Raw genomic sequence first — 24,381 nt, forward strand, 5'->3', positions numbered from 1 at the left:
CTCTCTGACTCTTTGTGACCCCATGGACTATGTAGCCTGCTAGGCTTCTCTGTCCATGGGATTTCCTAGGCAACAATACCGGAGTAGGCTACCATTTCCTTCTCCAGGGGATCCTCCTGACCCAGGGACCAAACTCATGTCTCCTTCACTAGCAGTTGGATTCTTTGCCACTGCACCACCAGGGAAGCCCGTATTATTTGAATAGAGACCAGCCAAAGACGGCTGGGACTGCTTTAAGTCTACGTAGCATTGAAAAGTAAATCAGTAGGCAAGGGAAGGAATTTTCAGGTTTCAAGAAGAAATAGAAGTCATGAGAGGCACAAAAATTTAAATCCTAGTTCACTGATGAGAACACGGAGTTAGCTACAGTTTGTAACAGAATATTTAGTAAGGAGCTAACGTCTTTGTTGTTCAGTCGCTCAGTTGTGTCTGACTCTCTGTGACCCCGTGGACTGCAGCATGCCAGGCCTCCCTGTCCTTCACCAACTCCTGGAGCTTGCTCAGACTCATATCCATTGAGTCAGTGATGCCATCTAACCATCTCATCCTCTGTCGTCCCCTTCTTCCACCTTCTATCTTTCCCAGCATCAGGGTCTTTTCAAATGAGTCAGCTCTTCCCATCAGGTAGCCAAAGTATTGGAGCTTCGGCTTCAGCATCAGTCCTTCCAATGAATATTCAGGGTTGATTTCCTATAGGGTTGACTGGTTTGATCTCCTTGTGGTCCAAGCACCACAGTTGGAAAGCTAACTTCCTGACGGAGGGAATCGCTTAGTATCAAATAGAAACAAATGCTCGAAAACCCTGGAGGTAAGACTGCTCCTTTGTTTTTCCTGTGACCTGGGAGACCTTGAGGAATGAGGGGAAGAATCAGGCCTTGTCTTGCAATTCACATGAAAGAGTTAAAATGGGCCAGCCCCTCAAGCTGTGGACTTGTGAACCATGACATCTAGAGAGGTCAATTCCCTGTGAGATACCAGGGATTTGAAGCTGGTCAAAGGTGCGCAGACTCAGCTGACTCTCACTGACCTTAGCTGTTGGAGGTTCCGTTTTTCTGGCTGGGGTTCTGCTAGGCCCTTTCTTCCTCCTCCTGTGACCCTGGGTCCACCTTCTGCCCATTGCCTCTGAAGGCTCCTTAGCCTGCATGGGTGATGAAATGCTCGGAGGTTGGCCATAAATCTCCAAGTGAGCTCTCTCACTGAATTTGATTATATTCCAATCTTTTCTTTCTGACCTGACTTTTTAACCAACACCAAAGCTGTGTGATTTTGCTTTAGTAATTTTATGATTTCTCTTGGGGCCTCTCATTCTTGATTCCTCACTTCACCACTCAGTAAGTGTGTGACTTTGTGTTTTTCTGCCTATACTGCTTTGGGGATTTTTGTAAGTATTGTGACTTTTCACAATGAGAAGAATATAGACTTTGCTGATTCGAGCTTTCCTGATGGCTCTGTGAGTAAAGAATCTGCCTGCAATACAGGAGACATAGGAGATGCGAGTTGGATCCCTGGGTAGGGAAGATTCCCTGGAGGAGGAAAATGGCAATCCACTCCAATACTCTTGCTAGAAAAACCCAATGGACAGAAGAGCCTGGTGGGCTGCGATCCAAAGGGCTGCAAAGAGTCAGACACGCCTGAGCGACTAAGCACAAGGTAATCAGTATTCATTCCTTTCAGTTCAGATGACACTGAGATCATGCCAAATAACGGAGGGCAAGAGTATGGGCTTAGGAGATACGTACTGCCCCTTGCCCTGTCTGTGTTGGGCTTTTAAACACTTTATCATATTTGACCTCATTTGTTTTTCTCATTGCTTAAGCGCATTGCCAAACATAAAGTGGAATTTCAGACTAAAGTGAAGAAACATGATACAGAATACAGAATAAATCAGCAATCATTTGGCCTCTACGTTTTGCTTTTTATTTTTCTGGATTTAAGATGAAGACCAAACCTTAATCTCTGGTTTGAGTCTTTAAGTACTGTGATGGCTCATTTAGCTCAGTTTTAGATGTCACAGTATTTCCTTACAGCCATCTTTATAAGGTGTCCAAATGAATCGACCCTGTTGATCACAATTCATTGATTTATTAAGCAGAAAACTTAAGGAGCTCTTTTCTTTTTTTTCTGAAAACTTTCTTTAAAATTTTTTTCTAATAAAAAGATTTTCTGTCTCTCGGAGTAGTCCTAGTAATAAGTGCAAACACTGGAATGATCGTTGTTTTGGCAGAAAGCCATGGAAACGTTGCTGTTGCTCTGTGTGGTTTATGGGAGGGGTTGACAAACATCATCAGAGAAATGATCATAAATAGAGACTGTGTCAGAGTTTGCGCTCAGCCGCTGATGGTTGCTGTTGACCCAGAGCAAGCACTGGGAAACTTGCACACCAGTGGCGGGGCACAGAATTTATAGCAATGGTTTTGCAGCTTGCTTGCCAGAACTCAAATCTATCAGTAGTTCAATACTTTATGTTAGGTGAGGCTTCTTGGTTAGGGTCTCTGTTTTGAAAAAGAGGCTTTAGTATGGGTTTATATATGTTTATAAAACAAATTTGGGGGAATACTTACACCCACTATTCTTTTGTGGAGACACACGCTGACTTTGCTGGCCACCTAATTATTTCCTTCATTAATCTGAAAACATTTCTGTCTACCGTTACTTCCTCTCCCTTGAACTTGGCTGCTCTTGCCTTTTGCACTTACATAGAAATTTTAATGAGACTTAGGATTTCCAATGGGACTAAATCAATAGGTCATTCTGGTGAGAACTTTACAGTACTGAATCTTCCAATTCATGAATTTATCGCACCATTTATTGTGTCTTTCCATTCTAAAATAATGTGATTCTTTTCTTTGAAAGGCAATACATCTTGTAGATTTATTGTTAAGTTCCTTGCATTTTTGGTGCTTTGTAAATAGTTAAAATTTAATTCCAAATTGTTAGGTGTCTGTCTAGCTAACTTGCTGTATTTACCTATAGATTTTTTTTATTATCAATATACATAATTACATTGTGTATAAATGGATTTTTTCCTTCATCGGCTGTTCTTTTGCTTTTTATTTTCATTATCACATTGGCTAGGACCCACAGTAAAGTGTTGGCCAGCAGTGCTGACAATGGTCATCTTTGTCTTCTCAATTTCAGAGAATACTTTGTGCTTCATATCAAGAAAGATATCTATTGTTGTGATAGATCCCCTTTATCAGAATAAGGGAGTTCCTTTCTATTCCTAACTTGGTTACTATTTTTTAAAATCATGGAATGGGTTTTGAATTTTAACAAGTACTTTTTATGCATCTGAGATGATCGTATTCCTTTTTCTTTAATCACCGGATATGTTGATTATCTTAATTGTTTTTCCATGTTAAAATCAATCAAGGATTCTAGTATAAACAAATTTGGATTACACTTCTTACATTGTCCTCTTTATATATTGTTGGCTTCAGTTTACAAAGACATCTTTAAACTTTGTTCTCAAATTTACATACACTACGTGTTATCTTTTCTGATGTGTAGTTCTATGAAGTTGCTCTGTGTGAACATAAGTTTTCATTTCACGTGGGTAAGTACCTAGGAGGAGGATTTCTGGATCACATTGTTGGTACATGTTTGACTCTGTAAGGTACTGCCAAATCATATCTGGAAGTGGCCGTACCATTTCAGTTTCTTTAATGATACAGGCGGTTTCACACAACTTATTCTTGAGTTTGGTAGTGTAGGGGAGGTAACACTTCATCTGACCCCTCTTCAGTTTTCAGCTGGGGCTCTTTAGCAGATAGGCTAGCAAAAGAAAAACAGTGTATTCACTTGCACAGTGTACCTCACACAGGAGAAGCTTCAGAGAGAAGTAACTCACTGGTGGTGGCTTTGAGTTCTGGCTTCTATAGCATCTTCAACAAAGAGCAGTACCTTTGTAGAGAAATAGCAGAGGAAAAGGAATGCGGTTTTCATCTTTTAAGGGCAGCAAACCATGATAAGGTAAATACATGAAAGGAAAACTTAACGGAGTCAGGCTTGTCCTCGTGTTGTCTGTGGGCTGATGACTCTCTAGTAAGAAAAGCAAAAAAAACCCAAATAAGTTATTCTGTCTTTAGGCAGAAATGGAAGAGGATGGAGAGCTTTTCCTGTGTACGCTGCTGCTCAGTTCCCTTCAGCTCAAAAATAGTTTTTATGCCAGAGGGTGACATCAAAAATTTAATAATTTTTAAATCAGACATTCTGATTTCCTTTGGTATTTTGCCTATGTAATCTGATCTGTAAAGTGTATATGCATAATGTTGTATGTGGTTTCTTGTTTTAGATTTTTTTAGTATCCCTTATTAACTTTCTTATGTCTGTAGGGTCTGTAATGATGGTCTCTTTTTCATTCCTGGTGTTGATTATTTGTCCCTTTTTTCTTACTGTCTGACTAGAAGTTTATCATTTTTTAAAAAAATCCACCCCCTCCCCAAAGCACAAACTTTGGCTTTCATTAATTTTTCTGTTTTAAATTTTCTTGATTTAGTCTCTTTAACCTTCCTACTGCTTGGTTTAGATTTATTCTGCCTTTCTTCATCTATTTTCTTAATGTAGATGCTTAGATAATTGACCTAATATTTTTCTTTTCTGATGTAATAATTTAGTGCTATAAATTTTCCTCTAAGGAAGAATTTAGACAAGTTGTTTATTCAGTTAAATATTTCTTAATTTTCCTTGAGACTTCCTCTTTGACCCATGGATCATTTAAAGAATGCTATTTAATTTCCACATATTTGGAGGTGTTCTAGTAATGAGAACATACTTTGATTTCTATTCTCTAACTTTGTAAGAATTTGTTTTATGACCCAGAATATACCCTATTGTACCCTGCCATACTGACCATTCTTTAAGTTCAAGTTCTGAACTTCTTTTCTTGATCTGCCTATTATTTACCTTTCAGAATCCTCAGGTCATTGGTTATATTTTGTTCAGCATTTTTCTTTGAATCAGTGGGAATGGCAGGCTATCACACCCATCCTACATGGAGGGTAGACCACAAATTGTCAGTACATTAACATTTTTTTTTATTCACACTGAACAACATTGGCCTATAAATCTCTTTTCTTGCACTTGCCTTGGGTTTTGATTTAAAGGTTATTTTTATTTTAATCTCATAAAACAAATTGCAGAGTGTTTCTTTTTCTATTCTTGGAAAGAATTTGTGTTAGATTTTTTTTTTTTTTAGTTTCTGTGTTTTGTAGGAAATTTTAGTGAAGCCACCTGAGCCTGAAAATTTCTTTAAAGGAAGAATTTTTTGACTACTGAATTAACATATTTGATATGATAAGACTGCTCATTCTACTTTGAGTCCATTTGATGTTGCTTTTTATTGGATATTTATTTTTCATATGTACTTTAAAATCTGGCTTAAAGTTATTCATAGGGAAGGAGGTTCAAGAGGGAGGGGTCATATATACACCTATGGCTAATTCATGTTGATATATGACAGAAATCAAACCAATATTGTAAAGCAATTATCCTTCAATTAAAAATAAATAAATTTTTAAAGAAGTTGTTCATAATTGCAACTTACCTCTGAAAGTCTTCAGATCTATAGTTCAGGCCTTTTTAAAAGCTGTATATTGTTCATTCTTCTACTGCTTTTTTCCTTAATAACTCTTACTAAAGATTTGTCCATTTTATTATTCATTTTAAAGAGTCAAGTTTTAGCTTGGTTGATTCTACTGTGTGTGTGTGTGTGTGTGTGGGAAGTTGTGTTTGCATTTTATTTATTTCTATTATGTATTCCCTGTTTGAGTTTCTTGTTCTGTTTCTAATTTATTGATCAATGTGTAGTTATAGATTTTTTTTGCAAAGTTCATTTTCTAATGCTCATGTTTAAATGTATAGGTTTCTGTTTAAGAATGGATTCAACTGCATCCTATAGTTTTTGAAATTCATAAAATATAATTTTTCTTGTAATTTTATCTTTGATCTATGAGTCATTTAGAAGTGTGTGCCTCAGTGTCTAAAAGTTGGATTTTCTAGTAAGCCTTTTGTTTCCCATTGTTAACTTAATTATATTATTGTCAAGAGATTTTGATCTGTATTATTCCACTAATTTGAAGTTTATTTGCTTTACCCCAAAAGTTTATGGTTAATGTTTTGAAATTGTTTCACATTTGCTGGAAAGGAAGTATATTTCCAGAACTGTTAGAGCTGTGTTCTAATACGTATGTTCACTGAGTGTATTTTTTTCATAATCTGTTAAAATTTTTGACATCCTAATTTTTATGTTTTTTTCCGTTTGCAGAGAGATACATTAAATATCTCTCATGATTGTGGCTCTGCCTCTCTTTATGTTCTGTCAGCTTTTGCTAATACGTGAGGCTCTATTTGGACACATAGGGTTTAAGTGTATGTGTGTGTGTCTGTGGTGTTTTGCTGTTGCTTTTTCTGCCATGCCGCTTGTGAGATCTTAGTTCCCTGAATGGGATCGATCAACGCTGCACCTCTGACAGTGAAAGCACAGAGCAAAAACGACTGCTAGAGAATTCCCAAAATATATGTATCTTGGTAATTTGAACATTTATCATTTATATCATTTATATACATATGTGCTAAGCCTTATGACTGATATAGCTACAGTAACTTTGGTTAAACTGTGCCGTGTGTATGGGTATTGCATATATATTTATTTATTTTTCTTTACTTTCAACCATTTTGTATCTCTGTATTTTAGATATAGTTTTGTAAATAGCATGAAATTGAATTTAGCGGTTTAACAATTTTTAACTAGGTCATTTAGTCAATTTGCATATATTATGTACCCTGATATGGATTCTATACTTATGGTTGAGTATTTATATATATATATATATATATATATATATATATATATGTATATTTACATGTTTGTATCATCTTATTTTACACCATCCTACTTGGTCCTACTTTTATGTTCTCTCACCCTCATTTTTTTGCCTTTTGTTGGATTACTGTGATGCTTCTAGTCATTTGGGAGTTTTTGTATTTTTTTCAGTGGTTGTCACATTCATCTAAACATGTATATGTAAGTTGAAAGTGTCTAAGGTTGATTTATCCTTCTGAATGATACAAGAGCTTTAGTTTAGTTTTTAGTTTAATTGCTCAGTCGTGTCTGACTCTTTGCGACCCCGTGGACTGTAGCCCGCCAGGCTCCTCCATCCATGGGATTTTCCAGGCAAGAGCACTGGAGTGGGTTGCCATTTCCTTCTCCAGAGGATCTTCCTGACCCAGGGATCGAACCTGGGTCTCCCACACTGCAGGCAGACACTTTACCATCTGAGCCACCAGGGAATTCCTTCTTGATTCCTTCCTGATTTACCCTTCTGAATGATACAAGAGTTTTAGAGTACTTTAATTGCCTTAACTCTTCTTGAGTTACACAATTATATTTACATTTATTTTCAACTTAGCATTGAAACAATTGTAGAATTACTTGTGGTTGTAAGAAGTGGAGATTCCGGATACCCCTCAGTTTCTCTCAATGTTGGCTGGTTGTTCATTTGCTAAGTTGTGTCCGACTCTTTGAGACCCCATGGACTGCAGTATGCTAGGCTTTCCTGTCCTACACTCTCTCCCAGATCTTGTTCAAACTTATGTCCATTGAGTCAGTGATGCCATTCCAACCATCTCACGCTCTGCCTTCCCCTTCTCCTGCCTTCAGTCTTTCCCAGCATCAGGGTCTTTCCCAATAAGTAGGCTCTTCACATCAGGTGGCCAAAGTACTGGAGCTCCAGTATCAGTCTTCCCAATGACTATTCTGGATTGATATCCTTTAGGTTTGACTGGTTTGATCTTCTTGCTGTCCAGGGGACTCTTAAGAGCCTTCTGCAGCACCACAGTTCAAAAGCATCAGTTCTTCAGCACCCAGCTTTCTTTATAGTCTTACTTTCACACCCATACTTGACTACTAGAAAAAACCATAGTTTTGACTATATGGACCTTTGTCAGCAACGTGATGTATCACAACCAGGAAGTTGATATTAATGCAGTCTTCTGATCTTACACAGATATAAGCAGCTTCACATGTGGGCATTTAGTTCTATGTATGTTTATGATGTCGGTGACCACTACTGTTGTCCACACACAGAACAGTCCAGCAGAAGGGTCCCTTGGACTGTTTTTTTCTTTTTTCTTTTTAAGACACAGACACTGCTCTCCCCCCGCCCCCCACCCCTGGAAACCTCTATTCTCTTCATCTATGTAATTTTGTCAAGGAAACAATTTTATAGATGTATAAGGCATCTATGGATAAGTACACACAGGTATAAGAAATATACAGGTAAGATTATACATGTACAACCCAATGGATTTTTACATAGTTAGCATATAAGACTTGGAATATTACCAACACGCCCAGAAGCTTCTCTCTTGGATTTCCTTCCAGTGGCTACTCTTACCTTCTCCCCAAAGAGATCTCCGTCTCTGACTTTTTACACTAGTTTTGTCAACTCTTCATTTTGTAAATATAAACTTATTTTTCCTGTGTCTGGTTTCTTTTCCTCAATGTTGGTCTTCTGAGATACATCTGTGCTGGTGCCCCTGAGTAGTGAGTTCATGTTAATTGTTGTATGCGTTTCATAGTCACGGACGGATGAGAGAGTTGAACTATAAAAAAGGCTGAGCGCCAAAGAATTGATGCCTTTGAACAGTGGTGCTGGAGAAGACTCTTGAGAGTCAGTTAGACAGCAGGGATATCAAACCAGACAAATCTAATGGAAATCAACCCTGAATATTCACTCACTGGAAGGACTGAAGCTGAAGCCCCAATCCTTTGGCCACCTGATGGGAAGAGCTGACTCACTGGAAAAGACCGTGATGCTGGGGAAGGCTGAGGGCAGGGGGAGAAGCGGGCAACAGAGAATGAGATGGTTAGATGGCATCACTGACTCAATGGACATGAGTTTGATCAAACGCTGAGAGATAGTGAAGGACAGGGAAGCTGGGAGTGCTGTGGTTCATGGGGTCGCAGAGAGTCGGACACGACTTAGCAATTGAATAGCAACAACATTCGCCAAGGTCTTCATCTCTCCTGCTGGCGGGTGTTCTCAGCTGGGTCTGTTACAGGAAAGGTGCATCTTCTGGTGCACATGTATATATGTCTGCTGGATGTGAATCAAGAGAGGCAGTGGTGTTTCATAAAGTATATGTGTGTTCAGCTTTAGGAGATAACTGCTAAACACTCACACTGGCCATGGCGATTTATACTCTCACTGCCTGTGTTTGAATGTTCCTGTTTTTCTTTTCCCCCCATTCTTCCCAATACTTACTATTGTGTCAGCTTTAACATTTTTTAGATTTTGATTTAGTCATTCTGAGGGGTGTGTAGTATCTCACTGTGTTTGTAATTCGATTTCCCTTGATGCCTAAGTAGACTGAGCCCCTTTTCATGTGTGTTAGTTTGGGCCGCTTGAACATTCTCTTCGGGGGAGAGGCTGCTTGAGTCTCTTGCCTAACTTTCTATTGAGTTGCTTCTCACTTTTATTACGGATTTGTAGGAATTCTTAACTGTATTCTAGATCAAAGTATCCTGGTTATATTTTCTCCCACTTAGTAGCTTGCTTTTCCATTCTCTTCATGATTTCTTTTGATGAGTAGAAATAATTTTAATATAATCAATCAATATTTTCCTTTATGGATAATGCTTTTGATGTTTTTCATAGAATTATTTTTTGTCTAATCACAGTTCTTGACAGTATTCTGTTATCTTTTAGAAGCCTTTTCACATTTTTATTTGTCATCTGTCTGGAACTGATTTTTATTTATGGTGTATATTTTTAAAAACTATGGCTGTGCTGTTGATATAGCATCATTTATTAAAATGACCATTTTTTTCTTCACCATTCTTCAGTGTACATTTTATTATAAATTAAGCACTATATATATATATGTATATGTGTGTGTATATATATATATGGACTCTTTTCAGGTCTTTAACCTCATTCATTGGTTAAGTTTGTTTTGTTCTGGGAATAAGAAGCCTAATAAAACAGTCTCTGCTCTTAAAGTGCTTACAACTGAATGTAGGAATTAGTTAAGTAAACTGCTAATTTCAGTGTGATGGGTTGTAGAAGGAAAAAGTATTAAAATTGTGCTTACATCTACGTTTAGGATTAAACTGTTAAGATTCACTTTAGTACAGAAACTATAATGCAGTAGTAAGAAGATTCTCATAACTGAAAGAAATTTTGCATTTCATTTCCTAGATTTTCTTTATAGTTCACCATGTACAAATATATCCCTAACATTCATTGTTTAGTTTTGCCTGTTTGGCTTTAATATCAAATGGCATCAAACCACGTGTATTCTGTACTGTTGTGCTTTAGGTTCAGTAAGCTTTTTAAGACTAATTACATTTTAGTGATGGAATTTTTCAGGCAGTGGGGAAACCTTTGTGCCAACTGCCTCCATTAAATCAGTAGTTCCTAAAATATGGTACGCAGCGTGACTTTAGGCATTAACATTTTAGCATGTCGTTCATTTTATATTTATTTTTATAGCTGCTTTCTGAAGTTGATTTAAAAAGATGCCAGGTTTTTCATTTGCTTACGGCATAAAATTTCAAGTTAACTTAAGAACACTGAAGTCGACAGTTTTGCAGATGTTAGATGCTTGGTGCATCTATGGAACAGGGCCGAAATTTGAGGTAGCGTGTCTTATTATCCAAGACATGCTTGGATAACACTGCCTCATTTAGCCAAGTAGTGCCTTTTCCTGGCCCAGGGAATGGGCGGGGAGGCGGGGGCTTCTGTCATCGCTTCCTTTTGACGGAAGCCACTACCTGGCAAGGTGAAGCTGCTCCTTAGGAAAGTTACCATAGGCTGAGACGGCAGCAGCGCACGAGGCAGGATTGTGAAAAAGGTGGAAGGGAGCTTAGGTCTGCCATTCTTCTGCCATGGTTGCCTGTTAAGGATGCACATGATTGAATGTCAACAAATCTGTAGTTTCTTTGGTTATAAGATTAAATACTCCCTTGTTGTCTGGTCTTCTTCCCTGGCACTTGGGGAGGTAAAGGGTGGTATAAGTGTACTTGCATTTTGAATTGAGGAATGGGTGTGCAAAAACCGAGCTCTGTCTTGAGCAGGCGGAGCCTCAGTTTCAGAAAGAGTGATGCTTGGAGGGTGGATGTCAGAGGATGGCAGAAGCTAAAGGCAAGACACAGAGCCAGAACAGGAGGATGGGGATAGAAGGGGAGAGGGTGTGTGGGGGAAAACCTCCATCCAAAGTGAATGCATGAGGCCACAGTGCCTTTCACTGCTAACCTAGAGCGGATTTTATAATGCACTCAAGGTGCTTGGCGATCTGCCTGCAGAAAGGAAGTGAGAAGCAACGAGACTTGTGACTGTGGATGTGGAAGAGAGGTTCAGTTAGTTTGGGAGGGATCGTCAGAGTTCAGTGTTGGACAGTGGAAGCCGGATGACCTATTCATGACAGCAAAGAGCCAGCTGGAGGCGAGTTGAGGTGGGCAGAAAGGTAGGTTCAATTGGCCTAGGAAATCTGAGGTTACTGGGGCCAGTGCAGGAGGCTAAAGTGGTCACCACAAAGCTAAGCAAAAGTGCCAGGGGTGGGGTCTTAGCCAGCTGGAGACAGTAAGTTAGAGCTATGGGAGTGGTATGAGAAGGAGACAGACAGACTGACTGCGCAGAGCCCAGGGGAGAGAGCAAAAGGCCCCAGCCAGTGGTGGTGTCCAGCACAGAGCCTCCTTGCACTGTTCTTACTCACTATGTCGTGTCCGATTCTCTGCGACCCCATGGACTGTAGCCCGCCAGGCTATTTGAAATGTTTGTTAAATACCTGTGTAGGTATTGGAGGTCAGAAATTTAAGAGATGTAGTAAGAATTCAACTTCTGGAGGTAGAGTTTGTGGCAAGCTTAACCTTGGAATGGGGTCTTATACGTGGTGGTGAAATAAAAAAAAAAAGAAAAAAATGACCTGCGAGTTCTTGTAGCACTCAGCTCACCTGAAATAGAGCCTAGAGCTTGGCTTTTCAGCCTCCCACTCAGAGCCTGGTATGGCTCTCATTTAACACCTGCTTTTAAATCAACATGACTCTCTTTGGTCCTTTTCCACAGTAAGTTGGAACTCAGGCCTGAGGTGACAGTTGGCAACCTGGTCTGGAGGGAGGAGACAGGAAGCAGAATCAGATGTGCTTGATGACTGGACACTCCTAAGGATGCGGGGCTCTCCTAGAGCTGGGGCAGGTTACACGCTAAATGGGTGAACAGCGGGCCGGGTCAGGCGTGCAGGTCAGCCAGGCGGGCAGGCAGCCTCTGACAGCGCTGGGTGAGGCCTGGGAGGAACCTGGTCCCGAGGGAATCTAGCTTAGGCAGTAGGTGGCAATGTCGGCAAGCCGATGAAAGCTACATGAACACATGAGAAAATATCATTTGATCATTTTAATAAAAGCAGGAAAATCATTTGAAAGTCAGCCCTCAAATATGACTGAAAATGCTTAGCAATTAAGGAATTGGGAGTAGGAATGTTCTTAACCCGATAAATGATTTGCACAGATTTTTTTTTTTTTATATTGTGTTCCCTTTAAAATCAGGATCAAACAAATATAATGTTTGAGCATTGCTGGACAAGGAGAACAAAGGCTAAAGACTGGAAAGGATGAAACCACCAAATAGTTCTTTTATTTTTTGCCGATGTTATGAGTATCTACCAAAATGGTAGAGTTTATATCATATACAATAAAAATGAAAGGCAAATGATTATCCCAGAGTCTCACAAGGTGACCAGCAGATCAACAGACAAACATCAATTGGTACATTTCTATGATATTAGTTAAAAACTGTTAGCACATTTAAAAATATCATTATGCCAAATTAAAAGAACGTAGGAATACCCATTTTGCTAGATGTGAGTCCTGTAATGAAGAAATTTATACACCTTCACTGAAAAATAGTAAAAAAGACTCAATAATAAATTTCACAGGTAGGTAGACTGGGAATTGTAAAATTATTTCTAATCAAAATTATGCTGGGACAGCTATCAATATGAGGGAAACCTATGAAATTGGATCACTATCTCCCTTTATATATAAAATCAGTACCAAATGAATCAAGAATTAAATATGAAAGGTAAAATTTTAAACGTTTGGAAGGATATATAGGAAAATGCATTTCTAACTTTGAGATGGGCGATAACCGTTTTCATAGAAAGACCACAGAGCAAGGAAACAAATCAGTCCTGCAGAAATTCTGTGTTTGCAGCCAGTCTGACAAGGTAGAGGGCATATGGCCGTTCTCTGTACTGCTCACTTTTGCAGTGAACCTAAAACATCTCTTTAAAAAAGCATATTAAAGTAATGTCAAGGAGATACCATTTAAAAGAGATCTGAAAATTTGACCGCATGCTGTATTCCTGGGGGCATGGAAGTAGGTATAGAATTGTGCTGGGGGGTGTGTGTGTTGGCGGGGTGTGGGTGCTTCCCAGGTGGTGCTCGTGGTAAAGAGCTCACCTGCCAGTGCAGGAGATGCGGGTTTGATCCCTGTGGTCGGGAAGGTCCCCTGGAGGAGGGCATGGCAGCCCACTCCAGTGTTCTTGCCTAGGAAATCCCAAGCACAGAGGAGCCTGGTGGGCTACAGCTCCCGGGGTCACAGAGAGCTGGACACGACTGAAGTGACTTAGCATGCACGCACAAAGACGGAAGTCACATTAATCCAGTTTAAACATGTACCTTCTCTGATTTATCCTCTAGACACTTTCCTACATGAATGAAAAGGTAAGTAGACACATTGTTTATAGTAGGAAAAGATTGGAAACATTCTCAAAGCCCTATAAAAGGGGATAGGTTAAATATAGTGCATTCATATAAAGGCATACTTCATAGGTATCAAAAGAAAAAGGATAATTCAGTCTTTTTTTTTTTTTAATGTTTTAGAAGAGTTTCAGCCTTCCATCTTTTTATTGGTAATTTCACGTACATTTTTAGGATTTTACTGACAAATTTGCTGAAACTTCTATCAGGTTTTGCTTTTTTTTTGTTTCCTGTGTGACCATTTCACATTTCCTTGGGCCAGGGTTATCACACACATCAGTAAATTGAGAATACTTGTTCTTAAACAGTTTTTAAATTGTAAAGATTGAGGGCAGGAGGAGAAGGGGGCAGCAGAGGATGAGATGGTCAGATAGCACCACTGACTCAATGGACCTGAGCTTGAGCAAACTCTGGGAGACAGTGAAGGTCAGGGAAGCCTGGTGTGCTGCAGTTCGTGGGGTCACAAAGAGGTCAGACATGACCTAACTTCATAATAGTGGCAATTATGAGTTATATTTTATCTTTAATTTGCCTTTTTAAGGAAAATTCAGGAAAAATTTTCACTATTTTCCCCATTATTTTGTCTGATTTACTTATCTCTTAGCTGGATTATCAAAACAAACAAAACAAAAAATTCCAGGGGCCTGTTCATTGTGCTTGAAATTTTATCCCTTCCCTTTAATTACTGCTTTTATTGAGAACTGAAAAATTTTCTTTGACAACTTACTTCTGGATGTCAGAATGATTTTTACCTTATTGTTCATTTTTAATCACCTTCATTTCACACTTCAACAGTTTTCTGCATTTTCTTCTGTGCTTAACAGATAAATTGAAACCCTTCATATGTCCGAATATGAAATTTAAGATATTTTTACTGCCCTCATCTAAAATAGTGTCTCAAAATTGTAGTTAAAATGACAGTCAACCTTTTTTAGTTTTTAAAATATTAAAAAAATTTTGTATGTAAAAAACACACCTTTTACAAGTGTACAATCCAGTGGGTTTTTTAGTATATTCACAGAGATGTGTAACTATCACTGCAATCTAAATTCATTTCGTGACCCCCAGAGGAGATCCCATACCCATTAGCACTCATTCCTCTTTCTCCTGTCCTCCCTGCTCACTGCACCCATTCATTCACTTTCTGTCTGTGGATTTACCTAGTCTGAACTCTTCATATACAGAATTCCATGATATGTGGCCCTTTGTGCCACTATTATTAACTATTTTTTTCCTTTCTTATCACTGACTTTTGAATAAACATTTTTGTGCCTAGTTTACATTCAAATTTTCCTTCTCACTCATAGAAAATGTTTTAGAACCGTTAAAATGTCATTGTACTTTACAGTATTGTTGTGCTACAAGATTTCATTAATTTAGAATGGGCAAGCGATCTAACTACCCTTTTCAGTTCAGTTCAGTTCAGTCTCTGTCGTGTCCAACTCTTTGTGACCCCATGGACTGCAGCACACTAGGCCTCCCTGTCCATCACCAACTCCCAGAGTTTACTCAAACTCATGTCCATTGAGTTGGTGGTGCCAACCAACCATCTCTGTCGTCCCCTTCTCCTCCCACCTTCAATCTTTCCCAGCATCAGGGTCTTTTCAAATGGTTCAGCTCTTCGCATGAGGTGGTCAAAGTACTGGAGTTTCAGCTTCAGCATCAGTCCTTCCAATGAACACCCAGGACTTATGTCCTTTAGGATGGACTGGCTGGATCTCCTTGCAGTCCAAGGGACTCTCGAGTCTTCTCCAACACCACAGTTCAAAAGCATCAATTCTTCAGCGCTCAGCTTTTTTCACAGTCCAACTCTCACATCCATACATGACCACTGGAAAAACCATAGCCTTGACTAGACGGACCTTTGTTGGTAAAGTAATGTCTCTGCTTTCTAATATGCTATTTAGGTTGGTCATAACTTTTCTTTCAAGGAGCAAGCGTCTTTTAATTTCATGGCTGCAGTCACCATCTGCAGTGATTTTGGAGTCCCCAAAATAAAGTCAGTCACTGTTTCCACTGTTTCCCATCTATTTGCCATGAAGTGATGGGACCGAATGCCATGATCTTAGTTTTCTGAATGTTCAGCTTTAAGTCAACTTTTTCAAACTACCCTTTAGACTCTTTAAAGGAAAAATCTGGTTTGGCATGGATGTTAAAATACTCCATCTAATATATGAGAAAAACCCAAGAAAAGAGCGTAACTGTTAAAAGACCCTGAAGTAGTCATTGCTTCCGATATTGAGAGGCAGATTTCCTGATGTGATTTGGGGATGAGCAGCACTGAAATATATTTTAAAGATCTAGATTTTCAGAGTGCTTGACGCTAGCCCCTCTCCTAGTGGTCATATTGTCGTTGATGAGTCGCAGGTGTGGAATGTGGGGTCCGGTAGTCCAGGACTGCATTCATCCTGTCGAAAAGCTAAAGCTGCGTTTGAATGACTCTTGTATGCGCCTTAATTTCAGATGAGTTTCACCAAACACTTAAGAACGGGCTTTTTGCACAGCAAATTGGTCTCCTGTCTTCGAGCAGCACACGTAGTGACATACCCAAAGCAGTTCACTATTGTAGATTCTGAAGCAAAATCGAGTATAATTGGATGTCTGGTTTGTTTATTTGATTTCTCACTTCATTTAGTTCAAGTTTTCCCCTATTCTGATGAATTCTTTATGAGCTGTTTTGGATAAATAAGTCACATCAGTCCTTTCATTTTGACAGTTTGCCAAGCACGCATGTAAAACTTGATCAAACCCAGCGGTTAGTCTGATTCTCTGAAATTTCTGCTGTTTGAAAGCATCAGTTTTCACTGTGCTATCTGACGGGTGAACCTGCTTGATTTAACCGTTTAATACCTTCAACTACTCTTTGTAAAGTACCTCACAATAATGCCGAATGTTCCTTCTTGTCTGTTCTTCAAAGTGATGGTAAAGCACACGTTAATTCCGTTTACGTGTAGTCCGAGTAGAACAGTTACCTTGTGATCTGTGACCTCTGGTTTCTGAGAGTTCTCATTACATTTAATTCCATCTGAAAGCATATCTGTGTAAGTAGTGTGTATCTTGTAAAAATACTCAACAGTATCAACAAAACCCCTGATATATACATTCATCAGAAAACCCAGTATATACATTCATCAGTTGAGAAATAGACCAAAGAAAATCTGGTAAAAAGCTGTTCATCTGTGTGTTTGTTTTACAGTATCTGTTGAAGAAGCATTTTAATAAATTCTTTATATGTTCATTTGATTCTCTGTAAATTGGGATCGCGACTTTGGAGGAAAAAAATTTGCATTCACAGTGTGTGACAGTCCAGGATGAAAGTTCAGGGTACTCATGGAAGTCAATAAATTAATTAAAATGAGGCTGTGCAGACAGCAAAAATAGTTTTCTGTTTGGAAATTCTGTTTCATATTTAGGAATCCTCCATTTCTCATAATCTTATCACTTCTGTTGTCATTTTCGTGACCAGTACTTTCTTGGCTATGATGATTCTTTTCAAAATAATTCTGCATACCATTTTAGCCTTTAGGTTTTAAAATTTTACTATTGTATTGGTGAGTTTTTAACTTTTCAAAGGTTCTGCCAATCTTCATTCTCCACCCCCGCCAATTTCCTCCTTTAAATTCTGCTAGAATCCTTACTTTCCATTGCATTTGAATTTGGGAATGATCTATAATTGTAGAAAACAGTGGAAAATTTATCTGAAATTAAGGCGGACAAGAGAGTAATTCAAATGCACTTAAAATTTGCCACTGTGTTCAACTGAACCTCATAATTGTATAATCAAATTATTCTTATACTACAAATATTGAATTATTGATGGGGTGTGTGTTGGAGTTTTTCACTGGAACATTTGTTTCTTCAGGCTACTCTGCTGTATTGGTGGCGATTTCGCATGCTGTTTTATCTGGAACTGTCAGACTTTGTAAGGGCGAGATGCATCAGATAAGTTAAGGTGTGCATAAAGAATGCATAAATCATGCAGCCCCGTCTTTAGTTATACTCGCTCTTTGCCATAATGCTTTGTGTCCTACAAACCAAGACTTAACGACAAATTTTATTTCCTGTAATTTGCTGCAAAAAGGAAAGTGTGGTGTGTTTATGATGGCATATGCTGCTCATTGTGTGTGTTTCTGACAGGTGAAAAATTGTGTTTTAACTGTATATTAATGAGACCCAAATCCTCTGCTTGAGACTTTATAAATATTTGTTTGAAAGAATTTTCTAGAGACTGGCGCTAGTAGACTTCAGTCTCCTCTACTGTTCAAATGGCAGTAGGACCTTTCACCTCAAACCTGTTTGATGGGGTGTGAGCCCAGGGCATGGTGGGAATATCCCTGGAAGTGATTGCCACAGAGGATGGGGGGCCGATAGGACCTCAGTTATAACAGGAGTGACTGCAAAGTGCACAGCTGTACTTTGTCAAATTGAACCAAATGCATCTCCAGCTCCATGTCCCATTAGTCCAGCAGCCCCCAGCCTTTTAGGCACCAGGGATGGGTTTCGTGGAAGAAAATTTTTCCACAGACCGGGGAGCGGGAGGTGGTTTTGGGATGATTCAAGCGCGTTACATTTATTGTGTAGTTTTTTCCTATTATTATTATATTAGCTCTACCTCAGATCATCTGGCAGGAGGTACCGGGGGTTGGGGACCCCTGCCTTAGTGCTATCTCGAGAGTCCCGTTCCTGCTATACACCAGACTTGGGGAGGTGGCCGGAGGGGATGCAGGGGCGGGGAGGGGGCACTCTGCTAACAACCTGGAGTTCAAACATAGCACGATTTACAAGAAAATGTTTCACCGCGTGAACACACTGCTAGGATCCCTCATTGAGTCTTGCAAGGGCCTTGTGCAGATGAGAAATCCCCCTCCCAAAGAGTCAGGCTTCATTAGCTTTATACTGAATCCCTCTGTGGGTCTGATTATTGCATGGCTTAGGGACCCCCTTGGCCCACCAAAATCCTTAGTAAATATGGGTTCAGCTGGGCAGGATTCATCCACCGGACCCTCACCGCGTCCAGATGCCTGCGTGCTCCCCTCTCTGCCGGAGGCGCTTTCTGTCACGTGGCCTCTGCTTCCGGCAGGATTTGGCCCCCATCCACTTAAATGCCTGTGGACAGAGGGCGGGAGCCCAGTCGTGGGACCTGGGATCAGAGCAGCTCCTCCGTCTGTAACAGGAGGAGCCCCTCTCATAACCCGGTCTGGTGCGGAACCAGGAACCGCGCGTGGAGGACCCCTCGGCCCTGGGGCCCGGGCGCCCTGCTCCGGGAGGGCTGCCGGGCCGGGCCTCTCCGGCTGAGGCGGAGTCTCTGCGGGCTGCCTGCTGGTCTTGAAGCTTCTCTCGACACCCCTGAGGAAGAGAGGAGCTGCCCCAGGGCGACCTCTGAGTGGGATGAGGGGTGTCTTCAGACACCTCCCGCCCCCTCCCCAACTGCCTTCTTCCCCATTCCATCAGTTCTGGTTCTGTGTCTTGTGCCTTGGAATCTTGAAAGGTGAATTTATCTGCAGGATGACTTCCATTGTAGGGGCGGCGGCGGAAATGACTGCAACAACCTGGGTTCTGGGCTCTAGAGAACGGGGAGCCTGTGAAAGTTCTCTGAGATCCAGGTCCCAGGGAGCCAGCAGGGCCAGCGTCCTCTTGGCTGCTAACTTGCCTTTTTTCTGTTTCATGGGGAGCCACGGCCCCAGACCCAGCAGAGCTTGGCGGTGTCTGGAGCTGGATAGACCAGGGAAGGCTCTGCGTCCCAGCCTGAAATGTGGGTGAGGGGTCAGCCTTGCTCCAGGTGCCTGAGATAAGACAGTGGCTTCAAAGCAGTTAGCATAGCATCTGGCCCAGTGTGAATGCTTATATAAATGCTAGTATTACCACAACAGTTTTGTTTCTGTGGTGAAAAGCATAAAATTATCCTAATAGAATAAAAAAAATTTTTTAATGAAATAGATATAAATTTAATACTCCAGAAGAATTTTAATAATTAATGGATTCTTTTTTTACCCCCTGTTCTGGGCAAAATGGAGGATTTTTACTTTAAAAAGACATGGAGAGGAACAATAATTAATAGTGCCGTTATATAACTCAGCATGAACTATAGTTTAAAAAGAACAATTGCCTAAAATGATAGCTTTGCCGAAGTGACTGGAATTTTTTTGTCAGTTCCTTTGCTTGCTGAAGAATTTCTGTGAAACACTTGTAATACTCATATTTGATACACTTATCTTATTTTTAATGACATTTTAATAAAAACCCAGTTACATGCTTCATATCAAGTGATTATTTAGCTCCCAAACAAAATCAAGTTTGTTCTTAGTAAGAAAAAATACGCTTTCTACAGAAGTGGAATGTCAAGGAGGCAAAAGCGGAGCAGGGGAAATATATCATACTCAAGGAAAATTCAAAGAATTTTAGGTTTTGGAAGTTTTCTATTTGAATGAACTATGATTGCTCATCCCAGATATGGCAGGATGCCATCTAAAGCCACATTCTTATTTATTCACATTTTAAAACAAAGAATTATTTTATAGTTTTAAAGTCGTTATTGAATTTGTTACAACACTGCTTCTGTTTTTTGTTTTGGTTTTTTTTTTTTTGTCCATGAGGCGTATGGGATCCTAGCTTCTGACCAGGGATTAAACCCACACCCCTCTGGATTGGAAGGCGAAGTCTTTACCACTAGACCATCAGGGAAGTCCCATGTATTCATTTTAAACTTAGAATCAGGAGGAAAATGGAGATTAATATAAATATTGAATCACTTGGCTGTGTAGCCGTTTGGCTACAAAGTATTTATTCTTACCAAGAACACAAACATTTCACAGAGAATGCATAATGGCCCTTAAAGCTTAAGCCAGTACTTTGTTTAAAATTGAAATATAGTTGATTTACAGTGTTATGTTAGTTTTTGCTGTCCGGCAGAGTGATTCAGTTATATAATATGTATGCTTTTTAAAAATAATTTTCATTATGGTTTATCACAAGACATTGAATATAGTTCCCTGTGCTATACAGTAGGGCCTTGTTGTTTATCCGGTCTGTTTATCATGGTTTGCATCTGCTAATCCCAAATTCCCAATCCATCCCGCCCCACCCACACCCCACACTCTGCCTTGGCAACCACAAGTCCGTTCTGTAGTTAAACCAGTTCTCATACTGTGGAAAGGAACAACAGCCAAGATGGGGATTGAATACATCTGAAGGGGGATTCAAAGTGATATTTATTGAGGATTCCACTGTAAGAAAAGCAAAAAAAAAAAAAAAAAAAAAACAACATAGGCTTTCTTGAAGATTGTAGAGAAAATATGATTTATTGCAGATATCCCTTGCTTCCATGCTCTAATATCAAGCCTCCATATATAATGCAAGTTATACTAGCATAAAAAATGGAAGGGAGCAGTCAGATTTATTGTTATGTATGAGCATGAATAATTTTTGTTTTTATTGCTTTCCCACTTCAGATCAAGTTGGAATTTTTCACTTTTGACCAAAGGCTCTTCTTGGGTTTGCAGAGAATATAGCAGAGGTACATGAAATGTAATATATTTATTGTGTATGTTTGTGATGGGATGTAACATAATTGAAGTAGTAATGCAAAAGTTTTGGTTAAGAACTTTAAATAAATTTAAAGTCAGAGTTTAGTAATTAACTTCTAAGAGTTAAGTAGTTGTGTGATAATCTGTGGGTATATTCATTTAGGGATTTCAGTGACCAAGAAGGGACTCACTCTGGCCCTTTATTTTTTTTTTTTCCAAGTATCAAACACTTTATTCTAGTTCCTGCTGAGCGGGAACAAATTATTCCAGTTCCCACAAGGCAGGTTAGGTTGGTTGATCTGAATAGAGGAAAAACTCCCCACGTTCTTGACCTAGACATCCACGCTCCAGGAGAGTGAAGAGGGGGAAAAGGAAGAAAATGTAACTAAAATGATGGTTTTTAATGGGAACCAGAGGTATAGTTACAGTTACATAGTCTGACACAAAAAACCCTTGGGTGATCAGGAGGTGGAAGGTTACAAAATAATGAGGGTAGTAGCACTGGGTCCAGGAAGAAAGCTGCTCCAAGGCCTCAGGGGCCAGGCTAGCACGGCCTCTCCCTGCGATCCTGTCTGTGCTCACCCCTGGAGTCCATCTTGCCAGGGCCGAAGCCACCTCTGTCCCCAGCACCCCGGCCCCCTCGGAAGCCCCCACGGTCCCCTCCTCGGCCTCGGTAGCCGCCCCGATCATAGCCTCCTCTGCCACCACGACGATCATCTCCGTAGTTACCCCCCATATGAGAACCTCCTGGTCCCCCTCCTGGGCCATCTGGTTTAGGGGCCTTACACTGGTTACATTCATTCCTCCAAGAGAAGTTCATGTTCTCACAGGTAGGATTAGGACACTTCCAATCCCCTGCTTGCTGCTGTCCTCTGCCACCGCCACCACCACCGGGGAATCCTCCTCGGCCAGCGCTGCCGCTGCCACCACCTCCATAGCCTCCACGGCCCACGGGTCCTCCTCGCCCTCGGCCTCCACGACCATTGCCACCACCCCGACTGAAGTCTGCTCGCCGAGTAGCAAATGAGACCTTGATAGGATTCCCAGAGAATTCTTTACCATCAAACCAGTCAATAGCTGCTTTGGCGGAAGGTGGGTCATCAGATGATACCGTGGCCTCTCCCTTCAGTTTGCCTGTTTCCCTGTCTGTGTACAGATTAATCATGGGCTGTCCTGTTTTCTAATTTGTCTTAATGATACCAATCTGCTTGAAGTAATCAGCTACAGACTGAATTGTAACATTCTCGCCCAGCCCTTGCACGAAGATGGTGTTATTGTCTGAATTATCCTGTTCAGAGTCATGACGTGATCCTTGTTCCCGAGGGCCACCAAATTTATTGAAGCCTCCACGGCCACCTCCGCGTCCTCTGGGTTCATAGCCACCACTGCTGCGGTTGTAACCACCGCCACCGCCCCGGCCCCGGCCCCCACGGTCCTGCTGGCCTCCCCCGTAGCCACCACTCTGGTCCTGATTGCCATAACCACCACCGCCGCCACCACCGCTCATGGAGGACTGATCTTGGCCATAGCTACCTCTGCCACCCCCTCCACCACCTCCACTGCCACTGTTGTACTGGTTCTGCTGTCTGTAGCCCTGAGGGGGGTTATAGCTTTGCTGCTGTCCACCATAGCTAGACTGCTGGCCATAGCCTCTACTCTGGGGCTGCCCATAACCGCTGCTTTGAGAACTAACTTCCTGAGGTGCTGCTAGGAGCTGGCTGCTGGCCATAGCCAGGGTACGAGGACTGTTGCCCGTAAGACGACTGAGAACTCTGGCTACTGCCATAGCCACCAGCTGAGCCATATCCCTGGGGAGCTGACTGTGCGCCGTAGCTGTTCTGGGTCTGTCCATAAGAACTACCGTAGCTGCTCTGGCCATAGCCCGAAGTGTCCGCAGACTGGCCGTAGCCACCGTAACTCTGCTGCCCGTGGGGCTGACTGCTCTGCTGGGAGTAGCCCTGCCCAGGCTGAGATGGGTAGGCCCCATAGCTTTGGGTTGCTTGTTGGGTATGGTCGTTTGAGGCCATGTCCGTGCACACGTGCACAGGCCGACAAGCAGCAAGGTTCCGACACTACAGAGCACCAACGCCTGGAGGACTCTCACTCAGGCCCTTTAAGAAAGTCTCTGACAAACCAAAGGGAAGATAATTTTAGTAAACAAATCAGAAGGAGAAATGTGAACTCATTATGAACTTGTAAGGGTGGGTCCTGGGTGGTGTAGAACCTGTCACGATCTTTCTCTAAATAGTGCTATACAATTTTACATTATGCATAAGAATCTTACAATAGCCTGTTTCTGTCCTCCACATCCTTTGTCTTACTGTAGTTTTCTTCTATATATCCCATTAACCTCCCAATGCATTTCTATCATTTTTACTTTTGGAAGATGATGTATTTTATACTTCCCCATACATTTGCTGTTTTTCGTGTCCATTATTCCTTTGTGTAAATGCAGATTTTCATCTTGTATGATTTCTCTTCTGCCTGAGAAATTTTCTTTGACATTTTTTATAATTCAGCATTGCTGGTGATGAATTCTCTTGGCTTTTTTTTCTTAAATCTAACAAAAGCCTTTATTTTGATTTTATTGCTTAAAGAGATCGTCCCTGGGTAAAGAAATCCAGCACTCAGAACTTGAAACACATCTCTGCACTGTGATAGATTGCCTGGTGGCTCAGATGATATAAGTGTCTGCCTGCAATGCAGGAGACTGCAGTTTGATCCCTAGGTTGGAAAGATCCCCTGGAGAAGGAAATGGCAACCCACTCCAGTATTCTTGCCTGGAAAATCCCATGGATGGAGGAGCCTGGCGGGCTACAGTCCATGGGGTCGCAAAGAGTTGGACACGACTGAGCGACTTCAATGCACTGTGATAGGCTTGCATGTTTCTGAGAAGAGGTCTGCTGTCAGTCTTATCTTTGTTTTTCTGTGATTAATTTTTTCAGCCTATGGCTGCTTTTAAGATTATTTGCTGAATTTCAACAATTAGATTAAAAACCAAAGCTATCAATATTTGGCATGGTTTTCTTAAGTTTGTTCTGCTTGAGGTTCTTGAAGTTCTAGGTCTGTGGGTTTATACTTCTCATCAAATTTAGGAAA

The 24,381-nt window shown here is 40.8% G+C and overlaps 1 protein-coding gene and 1 pseudogene across 1 annotated transcript in view; one reads left to right on the plus strand and one right to left on the minus strand.

Annotated features, from left to right (window-relative positions):
* Positions 1–24,381, plus strand: part of FANK1 (fibronectin type III and ankyrin repeat domains 1) — a 101,534-nt gene that overhangs the window by 22,796 nt on the left and 54,357 nt on the right. The gene's annotated exons all lie outside the window — the stretch shown is intronic.
* LOC136158362 (RNA-binding protein FUS pseudogene) lies at positions 21,693–23,364 on the minus strand (annotated as a pseudogene).

This window comes from Muntiacus reevesi, chromosome 2, assembly GCF_963930625.1.
Source record: "Muntiacus reevesi chromosome 2, mMunRee1.1, whole genome shotgun sequence".
NCBI classification, from domain to species: Eukaryota; Metazoa; Chordata; class Mammalia; order Artiodactyla; family Cervidae; genus Muntiacus; species Muntiacus reevesi.